A 21,898-nucleotide genomic window follows, 5' to 3' on the forward strand; every position below is an offset into this window, starting at 1 on the left:
TTCTATAAAGTCCTCCCAATTGTCTCCCGCATTGTACTTTTCATCTGATCCGTTGTTCGCCATTCTGTGGATTCTGTAATCCCATAACTCGTCGCCACTGTAAAGTCCTGTCCCCTCAGTACAGATTCACACGAGGAATGTAGTGAAGTCAAGGTCACTCTGGACCTGCACCTTTATTTCACAGCTCTGGAATTCTGCACTTGCCTGAGACCTGTCCTTATATACCTGTCTCTTGCAAGTGCACCCCTGGTGGTAAGGTATGCTGGTGGTTACAGGTCATATCTTATTACAGTCATGTATAGCATGTTGGGATACAGTTATATATAATAATGTAAGATACATGACACATGATTATTTTCTACCAAAGACAGGACTTTGCACAACCTGGCAATTGGGCCCATATAGTCTGGAGTTTGAAAGAATGAGAGGTAATCTCATTACAACATATATGTTTCTGAGGGGGAATGGCAGGCTAGAGAGGCTGTTTCCCCTGGCTGGAGAGTCCAGAACTATGGGTCACAGTCTCAGGATAAAGCGTCGGCCATTTAGGGCTGAGATGAGGAGGACATTTTTCACATTGAGGGTTGTGAATCTTTGGAATTCTCTACTCCAATGGGCTGTGCATGCTGAATCATTGAGTATATTCAAGACTGAGATGAATAGATTTTTGGACTCTAGGGGAATCAAGGGATATGGAGACCGGGCAGGAAAGAGGAGTTGAGGTCGAAGTTCAGCAATGACTTATTGAATGGCGGAGCAGGGCTCGAGGGGCCATAGGGCCTACTCCTGCTTCGAATTCCTATGTTCTTAGGTCAATAGTTTAATCTTTCAACATCAGGAAAATATTCCTTAAACCGCCATGGTTGTCATCAGTGCTGTGTTAAGATTTCCTTCCATGTCCGATTTCAAAGGAATCTTAAAACAAGTGTAAAAATAATAATCAAAGCGATCAGAGCAAATATGGCCCCTTTGATTGCATGGAGACTATGTGCTCAACAAAAATCCATGTGAACATATCAAAGAAAGTAATTATATTTTAGTTTTTGATCACAGATTTTACAGGGATAATGGTATGAGCCATAACTATTAGCAGGGAGCCAGGCCGCCAACAGAGCATACTGAAAATTCAGGTGCGTAATGTCGATTCATAGCACTACCTCTTGAGAAAGCGGTTAAAAAGACTTACAGGATTCTGGGCTTCATAAATAGAGCTCATGGGCCTAAACTTGGTGGTCTTATTGCCCACTGCCGCCGGCAGCCGGCGAGTTTTTTCGGTCACAGATTCCTCGTAGTCCGCTGCCGGCGAGAGGGGAGTACAGCTGGGGATCGCCCGCTGACGGCCGCTAGCGCGCGAGTCGGGTAAGTGACCTCCTGCCCGCCGAGCTGGCAGAGTCCTCCGGGCGTGAGCCGGTGGCAGCGGGGGGAAGGATCGCTGTGTGAAGGCAGGTCCAACCCCGACGCGAAGTAAAAAGACCTGCAAAAAAGATTGGTGAACTTCTTTTATTTATTTATTGTTTTCAGCAATTTATGAGGACGGGGTCCCCTGAAGGTCTTCCAAGTGGTTTTGTTTCTTTTAAATGTTTATTTTTAGCTGCTCCCTGGGCCCGACTCAATCCTCGGTGGCACTTTGGCGAGGATTGCATTTGCCGTAGAGATTGGGAGCTCCCGCCCGCTGCCGCCCAGATTCACGACGTGAGTCGTTTTTTTTGCCGCGCACCTTAAATCTGTGTCCTCTGGTTCTCGACCCATCAGCCAACGGGAGAAGTTTCTCTCTATCTACTCTGTCCAGACAGCTCATGATTTTGAATACCTCCATCAAATCTCCCTGGCCAAGTACCGCCCGGTCTCTCGGAGAACCTCGGCAATCCTTTGGGCAGCACTTAGGCAGGCCTTGGCTTTGACCAAGTTCGGGCCCATAGAGTACAATAGTGTGGAAATTATGACGAACCGATATAAAACAATGGTTCGGCTCCAACTGGAGTACCGTGTCCAATTCTGGGCACCGCACTTTAGGATGGATGTGAAAGCCTTAGAGAGGGTGCAGAAAAGATTCACGAGAATGGTTCCAGGGATGAGGGACTTCAGTTACGTGGAGAGACTGCAGAGGCTGGGGTTGGAATAGAGAAGATTGAGAGGAGATTTGATGGAGTCTTTCAAAGTCATGAGGGGTCTGGACAGAGTAGCTCGAGAGAAACTTCTCCCATTGGCTGAAGGGTCGAGAACCGGAGGACACAGATTTAAGGTGATTGGAAAAAGAACCAAAGGCGATGTAAGAAAAAAAGTTTTTACACAGTGAGAGGTTGGGTTCTGGAATGCCCGGCCTGAAAGGGTGGTGAAGGCAGGTTTAATCTTATCTTTCAAAAGGGATTTGGATAAGTATCTGAAGGAAAAATAATTGCAGGGCTATGGGGAAAGGGCGGGGGGGGTGGGACTAGCTGAGAGTTGGAACGGGCTCGACGGGCCGAATGGCCTTCTTCTGTGCTGTAACCGTTCTATGACTCGATGATTGTAAGCAGCAGTGTTGGCCTGTGCAGTGTTCAGTGGAAATCAACCGTCAGAAAATCTTCAGTGAACCTTTCAAAATTTTTGAAACTTGTACAACAACGTGTGCTTTTTAAAAGGCCAGATTTCAGGCGTATCCCTGGCATGTGACTCTCTGTGCCAATAGCGCAATTTCATAAGATCCACCCTAGAAAGCACCTTTAACGTCGGCCTTGTGTCCAATTCTGGGCTCCATACTTTCGGAAGGATATCAAGGATTAGAGAGGGTGAAGAAGAGATTTACTGGAATGGTTCCAGAAATGAGGGATTTTGATCAGTTATGTGGAGAGAGGTGTTCAAATTCATGAACAGTTTTGATAGACTACATAAAGAGATACTATTTCCAGTGGGAGATGGGTTTTATTTATATTATTCATTCGCAGAATGTGGTTGTTGCTGCCAAGGCCGGCATTTATTGCCCATCCATAATTGCCCTTGAGAAGGTGGTGGTGAGCCGCCTTCTTGAATCACTGCAGTCCCGGTGTGGTGAAGGTTCTCCCACAGTGCTGTTAGGGAGGGAGATCCAGGATTTTGACCTAGCGACAAAGTATTGTGTGCAGTTTTGGTCTCCTAATCTGAGGAAGGACATTCTTGCTATTGAGGGAGTGCAGCGCAGGTTCACCAGACTGAATCCTGGGATGGCAGGACTGACATATAAAGAAAGATTGGATCAACTAGGCTTATATTCACTGGAATTTAGAAGAATGAGAGGGGATTTCATAGAAACAAATACAATTCTGATGGGATTGGACAGGTTAGATGCAGGAAGAATGTTCCCGATGTTGGGGAAGTCCAGAACCAGAGGTCACAGTCTAAGGATAAGGGGTAAGCCATTTAGAACCGAGATGAGGAGAAACTTCTTCACTCAGAGAATTGTGAACCTGTGGAATTCTCTACGACAGAAAGTTGTTGAGTCTAGTTCATTGGATATATTCAAAAGGGAGTTAGATGTGGCCCTTACGGCTAAAGAGATCAAGGGATTGTAGAGAGAAAGCAGGAATGTGGTACTGAAGTTGCATGATTAGCCATGATCATATTGAATGGTGGTGCAGTCTCGAAGGGCCGAATGGCCCACTCCTGCACCTATTTTCTATGTTTCTATGTATATGTCGGCAATATATTTCCAAGTCAGGATGGTGTGTGACTTTGAGAGGAAAGTGGAGGTGATGGTGTTCCCATGCGCCCACTGCCCTTGTCCTTCTAGGTGTTCGAGGTTGCGGGTTTGGGAGGTGTTGCCGAAGAAGCCTTGGCGAGTTGCTGCAGTGCATCTTGTAGATGGTACACACTGCAGCCACGGTGCGCCGGTGGTGGAGGGAGTGAATGTTGAAGGTGGTTGATGGGGTGCTGATCAATTTGTCCTGGATGGTGTCGAGCTTCTTGAATGTTCATGGAGCTGCACTCATCCAGGCAAGTGGAGAGTATTCCATCACACTCCTGACTTGTGTAGATGGTGGAAGGGTCAGTAACCAGAGGACACAGATTTATGGTGATTGGCAAAAGACCCAGAGGCGACATGGGAAAACATTGTTTTACACAGCGATCTGTCGTGATCTGGAATGCGCTGCCTGAAAGGGCGGTGGCAATGGATTCGATAGTAACTTTTAAAAGGGAATTAGAAAAATACGTGAAGGGAAAACAATTATAGGGCTATGGGGAAGGAGCAGAGTTGTGGGACTATTGGATAGCTCTAGCAGAGTGCGGGCACAGGCACAATGGGTAGAATGGCCTCCTGCTGTATTTTAACAGTCTATGGGGCCACAATTCATCAACTCAACACCCGCTGCCACGACTACCACCCACTGCCGCCGACTGCCGCCCACAGCCACTGACATCGCTCTTACAGATACGTCAGGGGACGACCGAGTGGCGCAACTGAGCTCCCGCCTGCCGAGCTCCCAGATCCCTGCGATCGCGAGTCGGAGGGAGTCGGCGGCAGAACAGGGGCGGACCGCTGGCTGGAGGCTGGTCTGTCCCCCACGGTAAGTCTGAAGATCCTGATAAAAAAGGTTAGTGAACATTTTTTTTTTAAATTTCCACAGCAACTTACCTGGATGGGGGGCCCCCTGAAAGTCTTCCGCTAGTTTTTTTAATTTTTTACCGAAGATTTTTATTTTCAGTTCTTCGACCCTCCGTAGGCACGACTCCATCCTCAGCGGCACTTGGGCGGCAAGCGCCTCTGCCGCCGAGCATGAGACCTCCCGCCCGCTGCCGCCCAGATTGGCGGCGTACGTCGTCCATTTGCCGCCCACCGACCTTCGAGGGACCTCGGCCCTGAATATCCCGCCCAAAGTACCGTCCGGCACCTCGGCGGCCATCGGCGGCACTTTGAGCGGCACTTGGGCGGGCGGGAGCCGAGATGAAAATCGGGCCCTATGATTCTATGGTGTGTGTCAAAGCACATCACGAGAAGACTGGACAGCAAGGATGGAATAGGAGAAGAGTTATGGTGGATGACTGAGCACGTAACTCTGCCAGCAATGGTGTTGGAAATAGTGAGGCAGTAAGGTGGTGGCGGTGGAATGCTAAACATTCTGAGAGTAATTTTTAACTTCACTACCTGGGGGGGGGGGGGCGCGAAACCTGGTGGAGCAGATTACCCGTGCATGCAGAACCCACGCAAGACCGGCAAGCACCTCCTGAAAGATGTAGAAGACAGGAGGGACACATTCCTGGGTGTGCCAGGCAGCGAGCCCTCCAGGAATGTCAGCCTTGCCACACGGAGGTAGGGAGTCCCAAGGGTTATGGGAAGCGGGCAGGGAAGTGGAGTTGAGTCCTGTCATGTATGTACGTTCTGTTTATAGCCACCAGATGGCGGCATTGTTGGAGGCCACTGAGCAGCACGCACACGGTGCTGCTCTGGTATAAAAGGTCAGCCATTTTGAGAATCAGGCACTTTGGGCCTAAGTAAAGCAGAGCCAAGGTTGTACCTTGCTTATTTAAACAGTACTCAGTTTGAACCTTTATTGTATACACAACAAGTCCATGATCAGATCAGCCATGATCTTACTGAATGGCAGAGCAGGCTCGTGGGGCCAGATTGCCTACTCCTGCTCCCATTTCTTATATTCTTATGGTCCTAGTAATTGCTACCAACATCTTCTGCTGTACTGTCTTATCCACTTCACTTCTGCGCTCCACTGTTCCTCCTCCTCCTCTGTAAGGATGGCATAGAAAGGAGTATGCCCCTGGCTTTTGCCACACCTTCTCCAGCGTCCTTCTGAGTATGTGAGGGGGGTCAGCTGAAGGGTTGGGGGTGGGGGTCAGCAATTGTAGGGGTGGGGGTGGGACTGTAGCACCGTGTGAGGATGGGGGCGGAGGGGAAGTGGGGGGGTGGGGGTTGGATAGAGAGGTAAAATGCAAAGCTCAGTAAACAAAGTTGTGAAAAAAAATGGGTTAAGAGAACCTCTTTGAAATCAGCCGGCGATGCTCAAGGACTCTTCTAATCTTTCAAACTCTTTACTTCTGCCTGAGTTAAGTGTCATGCAAAGTGAAGCTGCTCCTTTCTGATCTGCATCTTACTTTCCCGAGAGTGCAGAACGGCATAAAAGCAGGATTGTCACCAGGTGAGGAGTGCTCCAATGCAAATATCCTCCGCGGGGCTTGAGACAAGCAGACCATCAAATCTACCACAAAGAACAAGGAGAGCCACATCTAATGCATCAATGGCGTATAAGCGGCAAGTGTCCTCAATCCTTTTTTTTGCACAGTTACGGTGTAATAAGGGCTTGAGGGCTGAAGACAGCAAGGAAAATTCAGAGCCAATTGCCTTTTTCCGATTTAAACTGTATAACCATTAATCCACAAGCGAGCCCCAGGAGGGCAGAGAAAATGCTTCAAGGACACCCTCAAAGCCTCCTTGAAAAAATGTAACATCCCCCACCGACTCTTGAGAATCCCTGGCCCAAGACCGCTCAAAGTGGAGGAGGAGCATCTGAGAAGGCGCCGAACATCTCGAGTCTCTTCGGCGGCAGCACGCGGAAGCCAAGTACAAACAGCGGAAGGAGCGCACGTCAACCCAAACCCCCCCACCCACCCGTCCCTCCAACCACCGTCTGCCCCACCTGTGACAGAGACTGTAGGTCCCACATTGATATCATCAGTCACCTGAGAACTCATATTTGCGTGGAAGCAAGTCATCCTCGGTTCCGAGTGACGACCTAAGATGAAGAGAATATGTGCTCAAATCTCTGGAATGGGACATGAACACATAACCTTCTAACTTCTGAATGAGGAGGAATTTCTTCCCTTAGAGGCTAATGAATCTATGGAATTCTCTACCCCAGAGAGCTGCGGAGGCTGGGTCATTGAATATATTCAAGCTGAAGATCGACAGATTTTTGAAAGATAATGGAGTCAAGGGTTATGGGGAGTGGGCAGGAAAATGGAGTTGAGACCAAGGTCAGATGAGCCACGATATTATTGAACGGTGGAGCAGGCTGGAGGGATGAGATGGCCTACTCCTGCTCCTATGTCTTATGTTCCTTTACCCAAAGAGTGGTGAGAATGTGGAACTCGCTACCACAGGGAATGGTTGTAGTGAATAGTATCGATACATTTAAAGGGGAGGCTAGACAATCACATGTGGGAGAAAGAAATAGAGAGCTACCCACTGAGCCATGGCTGATACTTATGGAATGCCTAAGAAGAAAGATAGGTTTAATTTCGATACCGAAAAGGAACCCATGAACAAGTAGATCCTTTGTTCAGAGTCATTAATTGCTCATTACCCGTGAGTGGTTAATTATGTGGGTGGTAATTTTCTGTTTTATGCAATGTCAAAATCTTAGAAATTCCAGGAGTATGATGATTTGTTATAGTGCAACAATCAGAGTTGCAAACAATCCATGTCCACTGAACGGCCATGAGTGTGTGAATAAAGAGGGAACAGCCAAGGCTTTGATATCACCATATTATTCTTTTATTAGGGTTGAACAGGTCGAATATGAGAGAGAGGCATTATTTTCCCTTGCAGTAGCATTGATTTGCAACTTTGCAACCATCCTCTGACTCAAGTAGTTCATCACCAGAAGGGGTTTCTGAAGTTTGTGAAGCTTTCTTAGTCTGTCACTTTTAGATTATCTGCATTTCGTTAGTGAAGTGGAAAAGTACTTGGCACTTCAGAGCCCTCACCCATCAATCAATGCATCATTGCCTCTCGCTCAGAAACAGGTACCAGTTTAATGCATCTGACCTGCACTGATGAAATTTAGTTGACTGTCAGGCATTGTCACAAAAATTGATTTGGGGTTGTATCTAATGACCTCGATGTCAGCAGTTTACGAATAAATAACTAGATGACGCCCTGGGGAAGAAGGAAACTTGTCACTGTGCTTGGGTTGAAGATTAAACGCGCGCTGCACGGCCGATTTTGACTCGACTCGGTAGCGGGGCTAAAATAGCTGCGGTGGACTTAACGCCTTGTTCACACTCTGCCACCACATTTACTGGGAGCATTACATAGGATTACACAGGATATACAGCACAGCAACAGGCCAAACGGCCCAACTAGTCCATGCCGGCGTTTATGCTCCACTCGAGCCTCCTCCCGTCTTTCCTCATCTAACTCTATCAGCATAACCCTCTATTCCTTTCTCCCTCATATGCCTGTCTCGCCTCCCCTTTAAATGCATCGATACTATTCACCTCAACCACTCCCTGTGGTAGTGAGTTCCACATTCTCACCAGTCTCTGGGTAAAAGAACATAAGAAATAGGAGCAGGAGTAGGCCATTTGGCCCCTTCAGCCTGCTCCACCATTCAATAAAACCATGGCTGATCTGATCTTGGCCTCAACTCCACTTCCCTGCTCTCTCCCCATAAACCTTGACTCCCTTATCGCTCATAAAGCTGTCTATCTCCACCTTGAATATATTCAATGACCCAGCCTCCACAACTCCCTGGGGTAGAGAATTCCACAGATTCACGAGCCTCTGAGAGAAGAAATTCCTCCTTGTTCAGAAGTTTCTTCTGAAATTCCTATTGGACTATCTTATATTGATGTTCTTCCCCACAAGTGGAAACATTCTCTCTGTATCCACTCTATCAAAACCTTTCATAATTTTAAAGACCTCTATTAGGTTACCCCTCAGCGTTCTTTTTTCAAGAGAAAAGAGACCACCTTGCTGGCCGAGGCAGGAGCCCTCCTGAATCAGGCAGGAGCCTCACTACTCTACATGAAATGGAACCTACGCCGCATAAAGGGCCCTGACCAGATAGTGAGAGACAACTGGGCAGAGTATGTGGCGGGCGCACACCACCCTGTTGTACGGGGCAGAGAAGAGGAAAGGGCCCCAAAAAGGCAAGTGGAAAAATATTTTTGACGGCCTGAGAGAAAGCAGGAGTTCTCCTCATTGCCCAACAAGAATAACGTGGATCAAAGGAAGAAAGGGGTGGTTTTATATGGCGCCTTTCACGGCTTCGCGGCAAAGTGCTTTAGAGCCAATTAATTACTTTAAAAGTGTAGTCACTGTTGTAATGTAGGAAGCCCAAAGGCCGACTTGCGGACAGGACATTTCTGCAGACAGCATTGTGATAACGACCCAATTTTTTGTCCCCTGTGAAGTGCCTGGGTACGTTTCACTACATTTCACTACGCAATATAAATACAAGTTGTTGTTGTAATCTTTTTTTTAATGGTGTTGGTCGAAGGGTAGGAGAGGGGGACTAATTGGATCGCTCTTTCAAAGATGGGCCGAATGGCTTTCTCCTGTGCTGTATCGTGCTATCATTCCATGATGGTTCTAATGTCACCTGATGCTGCGTCCGGCCTCCGCCCCACCCCACCCTGTCCTATCCGTCATCGGCCCCCTCCCCTCCCCCTCACCACCCATCTTATCTTCTTGCCAGCCAGTCAACCTCCAAGCCACCCAGTACCGCAATCAGGTCGTGCAGCTCACCATTGGTGATGGTAACGTTGCCTGGACCCTTGCAATCTTCTGGTAACCGGTTACCTTGGGAGTGAAAAGCTACCCTTGTCATTTTTGTCATCCCGTCCTCATTCTACACATGAAACAGTTGCAAAGAATTGTCATTGTTTTTTGGATTTGGCTTTTCAATTTAAGTTTCTTCCAATATTTACATTTAAAATGGGTATGTTGTCGCATTGCTCTGGGGAACTAGTATGAGTCGGTTACTGAATGAGACAGCATGGGAAAGCTGAACTAACAAGAGTTGAGATATTGTTGAGCCCACGGTACTGTCATGATCTAATCCTTTTCATGTCTTGTACGTCTTCATTTAGTCTCATTGGGCTGTCAGGCTCAGTAACTCCACTCAGTCACCTCTGCTGACTATATCACTCAGCACTTAAGCAGATTATACTCAAATATTTCACCACAAACAGAAGGAAAAGGAAAGGCAGCGCTCTTAATGCTCCGGGTTGGAATTCAGTCTGCCGTAATGCTAATGCCCAATTAGCAGCAGTTAGTAATAGCGTTATTTTGACTGTAACCTTATTTTTGACACAACTACTGTTATTTCACATTTTAGGATACAATCATAAATAATTATCACTGACTGAATAGAATAGTAGGATTGAACAGAAGAGTAGTTCATCCAATGATGGGATCCCATCGGCGCTTTGAGAATTTAATACCAGCCAGCGGATTTCTTGTGGTATCGACCACAAGGCATCCGGGGCACAAAGCATGTCAGAGTAGACACCTCCTCTTCGCATCTCACTTCAGTCTCCCAGCACTCTCTCTGTGAGCACTCAAAGGTTGTTTCCAGTTCTGTGAGGCTGCTTTTGTACTGTCTTGACTGCTGTTACTTGCATTTTCATTTTCGGACAACAAACATTTTAGGGCTGGAGGAGACTCCCTGGGGCTTGTGAGTCCATCTTGAACATGCCTGTGTGCAGAGGTTCTGGAGCTCTCTGGAAGAGCTGCTCTGAGGTTCTCCCTATCTCTGTGTCCTTTTTTTATTAATTCCTGGGATGTGGGTGTCGCTGGCAAGGCCGGCATTTATTGCCCATCCCTAATTGCCCCTTGAGAAGGTGGTGATGAGCCGCCTTCTTGAACCGCTGCAGTCCGTGTGGTGAAGGTGCTCCCACACAGTGCTGTTAGGGAGGGAATTCCAGGATTGTGACCAAGGGACGATGAAGGAACGGCCGATATATTTCCAAGTCGGGATGGTGTGTGACTTGGAGGGGAACTTGCAGCTCGTTGTGTTCCCATGCGCCTGCTACCCTTGTCCTTCTAGATGGTGGAGGTCGCGGGTTTGGGAGGTGCTGTCATCGAAGGCCTGGTGAGTAGCTGCAGTGCATTTTGTAGATGGTACACACTGCAGCCACGGTGCGCCAGTGGTGGAGGGAGTGAATGTTGAAGGTGGTGGATGGGGTGCCAACCAAGCGGGCTGTTTTGTCCTGGATGGTGTCGAGCTTGTTGAGTGTTGTTGGAGCTGCAATCATCCAGGCAAGTGCGGAGTGTTCCATCGCACTCCTGACTTATGCTTTGTAGGCGGTGGAAAGGCTTTGGGGAGTCAGGAGGTAAGACACTTGCCGCAGAATTCCCAGCTTCTGACCCGCTCTTGTTGCCGCAGTATTTATGTGGGTAGTCGAGTTAAGTTTCTGGTCAATGGTGACCCCATTGATGTTGATGGTGGGGGATTCTGCGATGGTAATTCCGATGAATGTCAAGGGTTGATGGTTAGACTCTCATTTGTTGGAGATAGTCATTGCCTGGCACTTGTGTGGTGCGAATGTTATTTGCCATTTATCAGCTCACGCCTAAATATTGTAAAGGTCTTGCTGCATAAGAAAATAAGAAATAGGAGCAGGAGTAAGCCATTTGGCCCCTCAAGCCTGCTCCGCCATTCGATAAGTTCATAGCTGATCTGATCACGGACTCAGCTCCACTTCCCTGCTCGTTCCCCATAATCCTTATTATTCCCTTATTGTTCAAAAATCTGTCTATCTCTGCCTTAAATATATTCAATGACCCAGCCTCTACAGCTCTTTGGGGCAGAGAATTGCATCGATTTATGACCCCCTGAGAGAAGAAATTCCTCCTCATCTCAGTTTTAAATGGGCAGATCATTATTCTTAAACTATGCCCCAGTTCTAGATTCCCCCATGAGTGGAAACATCCTCGCTGCACCTACCTTGTCAAGCCCCCTCATTATCTTATATGTTTCAATAAGATCACCTCTCATTCTTCTAAACTCTAATGAGTACAGGCCCAACCTGCTCAAACTTTCTTCATGAGTCAACCCCCTCATCCCCGGAATTAAAATAGTGAACCTTCTCTGAACTGCCTCCAATGCAAGTATATACTTCCTTAAATACGGAGACCAAAACTGTATGTAGTACGCCAGGTGAGGCCTTACCAATTCCCTGTATAATTGTAGTAGGACTTATGTATGGAGAAAGAGTCAGACTGAACACTGTGAGCTCAATGTAAAGTGTGACCTTAGTCCTTTATTGCAGGTCTCCAGAGTCCCTCTCCAACCTGTGAAGCCTCCTTAAATACCTGTTCTCCCAAGGGGTTATGGGATCCCTTGGGACTCCAGGGGATGAGCCCTCTAGTGGCTGTACAGAGTAAATACAAGTATTCAGATATAACAGGACTTCTCTGCGTTTATACTCCATCCACCTTGCAATAAAGGCCAACATTCCATTTGCTTTCCTGATTACTTGCTGTACTTGCATACTAACTGTTTGTGTTTCATGCACAAGGGCCCCCAGGTCCCTCTGTACTGCAGCATTTTGTAATTTTCCTCCATTAAAATAATAATTTGCTTTTTATTTTTTCTGCCAAAGTGTATAACTTCACATTTTCCCACATTATACTCCATCTGCCAAATTTTTGCCCAGTCACTTAGCCTGTCTATATTCCTTTGCAGATTTCTTATGTCATCCTCACAATTTGCTTTCCCACCCATCTTTGTATCATCAGCAAACTTGGCTACATTACACTCGGTCCCTTCATCCAAGTCATTAATATAGATTGTAAATAGTTGAGGCACCCCATTAATTACTGTTTGCCAACCGAAAAATGCCCCATTTATCCCGACTCTTTGTTTTCTGTTAGTTAGCCAATCCTCAATCCATGCTAATATATTACCCCCAATCCTGTGAACTTTTATCTTGTGCAGTAACCTTTTATGTGGCACTTTATCAAATGCCTTCTGGAATTCCAAATACACCACATCCACTGGTTTCCCCCTTATCCACCCTGCTCGTTACATTCTCAAAGAACTCCAGCAGATTTGTCAAACATGATTTCCCTTTCATAAAACCATGCTGACTGAATTATGCCTTTCCAAATTTCCTGCTACTGCTTCCTTAATAATGGACTCCAGCATTTTCCAAGGTGTTAATCTATAGTTTCCTGCTTTTTGTCTGCCTTCTTTTTTAAATAGGGGCGTTACACTTGCAGTTTTCCAATCCGCTGGGACCTCCCCAGAATCCAATGAATTTTGATAGATTACAAACAATGTATCCACCATCACTGCAACCATTTTTTTTAAGACCCTAGGATGCAGCTCATCAGGTCCAGGGGACTTGTCCGCCTTTAGCCCCATTATTTTAACGAGTACTTCTTCTTTCGTGACAGTGATTGTTTTAAGTTCTTCCCTCCTATAGCCCCTTGATTACCCATTATTGGGATGTTTTAGTGTCTTCTACTGTGAAGACCGATACAACATTTATGTCCAAAGTCTCTGCTGTTTCCCAATTCCCCATTATTAATTCCCCAGCCTCATCCTCTAAGAGACCAACATTTACTTTAGCTAATCTCTTCCTTTTTGTATAGCTGTAGAAACTCTTACTATCTGTTTTTATATTTATTGCTAGTTTACTTTCATAATCTATCTTCCCTCTCTTTATTTATTTTTAGTCATTCTTAGCTGGTTGTTAAAAGTTTCTCAATCCTTTGGCCTCCCACTATCTTGGCTATTTGTATGCCATTGTTTTCAATTTGATACCATCCTTTATTTCCTCAGTTAGCCACAGGTGGTTATCCCTTCTCTTATAGTCTTTCCTTCTCATTGGAATATATTTTTGTTGAGAGATATGAAATATCTCCTTCAATGTCTGCCACTGCTCATCAACCGTCTTACACTTTAATCTATTTCCCACTCCACTTTAGCCAACTCTGCCTTCATACCTTTGTAGTCTCCTTTATTTAAGCTTAGGACACTGGTTTGAGATCCAACTTTCTCACCCTCCAACTGAATTTGAAAATCAATCATGGTCACTCATTCCAAGGGTATCCTTTACCAGGAGATCATTTATTAAGCCTACCTCATTAAACAGTACCAGATTTAAGATAGCCTGCTTCCTGTTTGGTTCCGCAATGTACTGTTCAAGAAAATGATCCTGTATACACTCCATGAACTCTTCCTCAAGGCTACCTTGGCCAAATTGATTTGACCAATCAATATGGAGATTAAAATCGCCCATGATTATTGCCGTTCCTTTTTTACAAGCCTCTATTATTTCTTGATTTATACCGGCATGGACTGTCCCATTATCTGTGTACTCTGTCCTATTCATTCTGTCTTCTGTGTTGGATCTTAATGTTCCCTTGCTGGAGTAGAGCTTTGCACGATGGGAGCTGATATCAAGAATTCAGGCACAGAGGACAGCACGTCCCACATGAGTATTCATGCTATATTATGTTACAATCATTATATTTTGGCCTCTTGAGCATCCCCAATTTTAATCGCTCTATCACTGGTGTCTCATCTGAAAGACAGCACCTCTGACAGTGCAGCACTCCCTCAGCACTGCATTGGGAGTGTCAGCCTAGATTTTTGTGCTCAAGTGCCTGGAGTGGTGCTTGAACCCACAACCTTCTGACTCAGAGGCAAGGATGCTGCCCACTGGGCCATGGCTGACATCAAAAGGCGCTATATAAATGCAAGTTGTTGCTGTTATTATGGATGGAACATCATGAAGGGTACACTAATAAACCTTCCCGATGTGGGGCCTGCGCCTGGTTCGGGAGGTCCTGCGCTGGCTGATCGCTGTTTTTTAAAATGGAGGAAATCACGCATGCTTGAAAATTTGAATGGATCGCGTAGCCACTTAAAGGAACCATGCACCCACCCCCCCCCCCCAAAAAGAAATTGGGGGGAATATTGATACTTATGTCTGTCGTCAAGTTCCTCAATGTTCTCCTGTCAAGTAAAACTCTGGAGCACAAATTTGTAAAAATCTACCCCACTGTGTCTCTGCAGATCTCTTTCTCTCCATTTTCATTTCTTTATTACTCTCTCCTGGTGTTTCTACTGTTCCGAGCCGGTGGTTTCAGTTGCAGCATGGTGGGGGGGGGTTGGGGGGAGAGGTCCAGTGGTCTTGCTAAAGTTTATCAAATTCAAACATACGCTTTTTGTGGGCTTTGCTTGAATATCTGCCTCACCAGCAGCTTTGCTTGAGTTTTAAAAGATAAATACTTTGAAAGTTGCTTCATCCCAGTCCAAGAATAGGGCAGCCTGCCTTGTTCCAATTGGATAGTTTGTCTGAAGCCATCGAGAGGAGGTAGATAAGTCAGGGAGACCTCTACAGATGGTCTGCAGTGAACCGTTAAATGATGTCCATATCCAGGGATTTTGTGCCAGATCCTGGTCAAACACCAAAATGCATGGAACGTTTGCAGAGGGGAAAATTAAAATTGCATTTCAGATGATCAGGGATAAATTCTGAGCCCAGTTCCAACTAAGAAAAGCACTTTACTTGCTCATTTTGGATAAAATTGTTATTGTTGGTGAACTAGAGGCCAGTATACATGACACTAATCAGCGTTGGGGATGGTAGCATGGTGGTTATGTTACGGAATTAGTAATAGAACAGAAAAACATAGAAATTTACAGCGCAGAAGGAGGACATTTCGGCCCATTGTGTCCACGTCGCCCGACAAAGAGCCGCACGGCCCTCGGTCAGCAGCCCTGAAGGTTACATATAAACCTATGAACAATGAACAATGGCGGAAAGGTAAAGAGCACCCAGCCCAACCAGTCCGCCTCACACAACTGCGACACGCCTTACACTGAAACATTCCACACTCCACCCCGACCGGAGCCATGTGATCTCCTGGGAGAGGCAATCTAGTAGGCCTGGAACGTGCATTTAAATCCCACCACTGCTGTTGGTAAATTGAAATTCAGTTCATTAAATGAATCTGGAATTTTTTTTAAAAAGCATTTAACTATCCATCTGGTTCATTATATGCCTTTTGGATGAGATATTGAACCGAGGCCCCGTCTGCCCTCTCAGGTGGATGTCAAAGATTCCATGGCATTATTGTTGGAAGAAGAGCAGGGGAGTTATCTGCAGTGTCCTGGCCAATATTTATCCCTTAATCAACATAACAAAAACAGATTATCTGGTCATTATCACATCGCTGTTTGTGGGAGTTTGTTGTCTGCAAATTGGCTGCCGCATTTCCCGCATTACAACCCTCAAATTTGCCACCAAGCTCATGATCTATTGGGCTATAGTGATACCCGCCCTCCTGTGTGGCTCAGAGTCATGGACCATGTAGAGTAAGCACCTCGAGTCGCTGGAGAAATACCACCAACAATGTCTCCGCAAGATCTTGCAAATCCCCTGGGAGGACAGACGCATCAACGTTAATGTCCTCGTTCAGGCCAACATCCCCAGCATCGAAGCACTACCACACTCAACCAGCTCCTTTGGGCGGGCCGCATTGTTCGCATGCCCGACACAAGATTCCCAAAGCAAACGCTCTACTCGGAACTCCTACACAGCAAGCGATCACCAGGTGGGCAGAGGAAACGTTTCAAGGACTCCTTAATAAAGTGCAACATCCCCACCAATACCTGGGAATCCCTGGCCAAAGTCCACCCGAAGTGGAGGAAGAGCATCTGGGAGAGAGCTGACCACCTCGACGCCGAGAGCATGCAGAAAACAAGCGCAGGCAGCGGAAGGAGCTTGCGGCAAACCGCACTCCCCACCCACCCTTTCCTCCAACCACTGTCTGTCCCACCTGTGACAGAGATTGCAATTCCCATATTGGACTGTACAGCCACTTGAGAACTCACTTTTAGAGTGGAAGCAAGTTTGCCTCGATTTCGAGGGACTGCCTATGATGATGACAAAAAGGACATAGAGGCACTGAGGAAGGTGTGAAAATAATTTGCAAGCATGATACCAGAACTGAGAGGTTCTAATTATCAGGAAAGACTGAACATGCTGGGGCTCTTTATTCTAGAAAAGAGAAGGCTGAGGAGGAGATCTGATCGAAATTACAAAGCAGTTGGATAGGGTAGACATAGAGAAGGATATGAGAGTTGATGGGGTTAGAGTACGTAGGGTTGAAGGAGGCTCATGTGGAGCATAAACCGGCATAGATCGGTTGGCCTGGATAACCTGTTTCTGTGCTGCACGATCTATGTAAGTCTATGTAAACTTTGACATAACAGATGCCAATGTATTTTATTTTCAATACACATGCTTGCTGAAAACATTCAGCTCTATTTCATGAAAACCTCTCTCAACTCCTCCACTGCCTTCATGTTATCAGACTGCTTGTCTGATTTCCAGGCCCTATTCCCTCAATTTCCTCCAATTAAACATTGAGACAACAACAATTTATATTTTTTATAGCGCATTTAACGTAGTAAGGCATCCCAAGATGGTGTCACAGAACAAAATTTGACACCAAGCCACATAAGTGGAATTAGTGCAGATGACCAAAAGAAGTAGGTTTTAAGGAGCGTCTTAAAGGAGGAAAGAGAGGTAAGGAGGCAGAGCGGTTTATTTAGGGAGGGAATTCCAGGGCTTGGGGCCCATGCAACAGAAGGCACGGCCACCAATGGTTAAGCTATTACAATCAGGGATGCTCAAGTGGACAGAACTAGAGGAATGCAGACATCTCAGGGGGGCGGAGGCGGGTGTTGTGGGGCTGGTGGAGATTACAGCGATAGGGAGGGGCTAATCCATGGTGGGATTTGAAAACAAAGATGAGAATTTTGAAATCGAGGTGTTGCTTAATTGGAAGCCAATATACGTCATCGAGCACAGGGGTGAACGGGACTTGGTACGAGTTAGGACAAGTTTTGGATCACCTTTAGTTTACGTATATATAAACGAGGAATCATTGTACCAATTGAAAATGGGTCAAAATCACTTTTTTTGCCAGCAGCTTGGTCCATGATGTCGTATGATTAGTGTGGACCAATGCTGCAACTTGTTATAAGCCTCGATCAATAGGGCGGGCATCTTCCATTTTGTTCGTTTCAAAATAGAAAATGGCATAGCCTTTCTTTAGTTTGCTATATTCGGTATCTGACAGGGTCCTCATGCCATCCTACATAATTCAGCATGTTACAGAACTCAGTGAATGCTCACTAGAATAGACTTCAAGCCCCCGATGGCTAGGAATGCACATATAAATACAACAAGATTTCATTCTCATTCAATGCTCACCTCATGCTGGTCAGTCGCGAGGAAGACTCAGCTTTCAGTCCAGCGCCTATTTTTCCAAACAATCTCATTTTCCAGAAATTGGCTAATGACCACAATCATGTCAATCTGCAAGGCCACCATTTTTTGATCTGAAAAATGAAAATAACTGATGTCATATCTGAAAGGACATTGTGGGATAGGAAAGATTCACATGCTTATCTCAAACGTCTCTCTCAGCTATTTAGCAGAGGCATTAACTTCTTCACTAAAATATCAGACAACCATATAAAGCCTTCATATGCTGGTATCCCACAGTATCATTTCAGCACTGATTACTTCTAAATATAGTTCTTTTGGATAAAGAACTGAGATAACCGTGGACACATCTCATAATCCTTTAATGAATTTTCTCTGAATTATTACAAACATACGAAAAATAACAATTTATATAGCGCCTTTAACGTAGTGAAACGTCTCAAGGCGCTTCAGAGGAGTATTATGAGCTAAAAAATGTGACACTGAGTCACATAAGTAGAAATTAGCGCAAGTGACCAAAAGCTTCCTCAAAGAGATAGATTTTCAAGGAATGACTTGAAGGAGGAAAGAGAGGTAGGGAGACAGAGATGTTTAGGGAGGGAGTTCCAGAGCTTGGGGACTCATCATCATCATAGGTAGTCCCTCGAAATCGAGGAAGACTTGTTTCCACTCTAAAAGTGAGTCCTCAGGTGACTGAACAGTCCAATATGGGAATTACAGTCCCTGTCACATGTGGGACAGACAGTGGTTGAAGGAAAGGGTGGGTGGGGAGTCTGGTTTGCCGCACGCTCCTTCCACTGCCTGTTTTCTGCATGTTCTCGGCGAGGAGACTCGAGGTGCTCAGCGCCCTCCCGGATGCGCTTCCTCCATTTAGGGTGATCTTGCGCCAGGGACTCCCAGGTGCCAGTGGGGATGTTGCACTTTATCAAGGAGGCTTTGAGGGTGTCCTTGAAATGTTTCCTCTGCCCACCTGGGAGTTGTATGCCATGTAGGAGTTCCAAGTCGAGCGCTTGCTTTGGGAATCTCGTGTCGGACATGCGGACAATGGCAGCAGATGGCAGGGCCACCAATGGTTGTGCGATTATAATCAAGGATAATCAAGAGGACAGAATTAGAGGAGCACAGAAATCTTGGGTGGGGGGTGGCGCGGTGTTGTGGGGCTGAAGGAGATTGCAGAGACAAGGAAGGGCCAGGCCATGGAGGGAAATAAGGATGAGAATTTTGAAATCGAAGGTGTTGCTTAAATAAAGGACGTGCACAGAATTACTGAGACATCCATCCTGTCCCACGCAGATGTGATGCCCTGTGCATCAAAATCCATACGCTCCCTGTTATGTATTTAATCCCTTGTAACCTGTATTACACTACCACCAGAGGGTCTACCTGTTGGAGTCCCAAGGGATCCCAGCATCCGTTGGGAGCACGGGATATAAACAGGCCACTCACAAGATACCTGCACTCTGGAGACACAATAAAGGAGCTAAGATCACACTTGCTCATTGTACACAGCACTCAGTTTCATTTATTATGAGCATAACAATTGGCGACGAGGTAACGAACAACCGCGCAAAAATGCAAAGAACAGTTGGTAACCTGGAGAAGTTCTCAGAAGGGGATGATTGGGTGGCCTTCGTGGAGAGACTCGACCAATACTTTGAGGCCAATGAGCTGGAAGGGGACGAGAACACTGCCAAACGAAGGGCGATCCTCCTAACTGTCTGTGGGGCAACAACATATAGCCTCATGAAGAATCTCCTACCTCCGGCAAAACCAACAGAGAAATCCTATGAAGAATTGTGTACGCTGGTCTGGGAGCACCTAAATCCGAAGGAAAGCGTTTTGATTCTATAGAAACATAGAAAACAGGAGTAGACCATTTGGCCCTTCGAGCCTGCACCACCATTCGATAATATCATGGTTGATCATTCACCTCAGTATCCCTTTCCTGCTTTCTCTCCATACCCCTTGATCCCATTAGCCATAAGGGCCATATCAAACTCCCTCTTGAATATATCTAACGAACTGGCATAAACAACTCTCTGCGGGAGAGAATTCCAGAAGTTAACAACTCTCTGAGTGAAGAAGTTTCTCCTCATCTCAGTCCTAAATGGCTTACCCCTTATCCTTAAGCTGTGACCCCTGGTTCTGGACTTCCGCAACATCGGGAACATTCTTCCTGCATCTAACCTGTCCAGTCCCGTCAGAATTTTATATGTTTCTATGAGATCCCCTCTCATTCTTCTAAATTCCAGTGAATACAGGACCAGTCGACCCAGTCTCCCCTCATATGTCAGTCCGGCCATCCCAGGAATCAGTCTGGTGAACCTTCGCTGCACTCCCTCAATAGCAAGAACGTCCTTCCTCAGATTAGGAGACCAAAACTGAACACTATTCCAGGTGAGGCCTCACCAAGGTCCTGTACAACTGCAGTAAGACCTCCCTGCTCCTATACTCAAATCCCCTAGCTATGAAGACAAACATGCCATTTGCCTTCTTCACTGCCTGCTGCACCTGCATGCCAACTTTCAATGACTGATGTACCATGACACCCAGGTCTCGTTGCACCTCCCCTTTTCCTAATCTGCTGCCATTCAGATAATATTCTGCCTTCATGTTTTTGCCACCAAAGTCGATAACCTCACATTTATCCACATTATACTGCATCTGCCACGCATTTGCCCACTCACCTAACCTGTCCAAGTCACCCTGCAGCCTCTTAGCATCCTCCTCACAGCTCACACCGCCACCCAGCTTAGTGTCATCTGCAAACTTGGAGATATTACACTCAAATCCTTCATCTAAATCATTGATGTATATTGTTAATAGCTGGGTCCCAGCACTGAACCCTGCAGCACCCCACTAGTCACTGCCTGCCATTCTGAAAAGAACCCGTTTATCCCGACTCTCTGCTTCCAGTCTGCCAACCAGTTCTCGATCAACGTCAATACATTACCCCCATTATCATGTACTTTAATTTTGCACACCAATCTCTTGTGTGGGACCTTTACAAAAGACTTTGAAAGTCCAAATACACCACATCCACTGGTTCTCCCTTGTCCACTCTACTAATTACATCCTCAAAAATTCTAGAAGATTTGTCAAACATGATTTCCCTTTCATAAATCCATGCTGACTTGGACCGATCCTGTCACTGCTTTCCAAATGCGCTGCTATTTCATCTTTAATAATTGATTCCAACATATTCCCCACTACTGATGTCATGCTAACCGGTCTATAATTACCCGTTTTCTCTCTCCCTCATTTTTGAAAAAGTGGTGTTACATTAGCTACCCTCCTGTCCATAGGAACTGATCCAGAGTCGATAGACTGTTGGAAAATGATCACCAATGCATCCACTATTTCTAGGGCCACTTCCTTAAGTACTCTGGAATGCAGCCTATCAGGCCCTGGGGATTTATCGGTCTTCAATCCCATCAATTTCCCTAACAATTTCCTGGCTAATAAGAATTTCCTTCAGTTCCTCCTTCTCGCTAGACCCTCAGTCCCCTAGTATTTCCGGAAAGTCGGTTGTGTCTTCCTTCGTGATGACAGAACCAAAGTATTTGTTCAATTGGTCTGTCATTTCTTTGTTCCCCATTATAATTTTACCTGATTCTGACTGCAAGGGACCTATGTTTGTCTTCACTAATCTTTTTCTCTTCACATATCTACCAAAGCTCTTGCAGTCAGTTTTTATGTTCTCAGTAAGCTTCCTCGCAAACTCTCTTTTCCCCCTCCTAATTAAACCCTTTGTCCTCCTCTGCTGGATTCTAAATTTCTCCCAGTCCTCAGGTTTGCTGCTTTTTCTGGACAATTTATATGCCTCTGTCTTGGATTTAACACTATCCCTAATTTCCCTTGTTAGCCACGGTTGAGCCACCTTCCCCGTTTTATTTTTACTCCAGACAGTGATGTACAATTGTTGAAGTTCATCCATGTGATCTTTAAATGT

This window comes from Pristiophorus japonicus, chromosome 5 (assembly GCF_044704955.1).
Source record: "Pristiophorus japonicus isolate sPriJap1 chromosome 5, sPriJap1.hap1, whole genome shotgun sequence".
Lineage (NCBI taxonomy): Eukaryota > Metazoa > Chordata > Chondrichthyes > Pristiophoridae > Pristiophorus > Pristiophorus japonicus.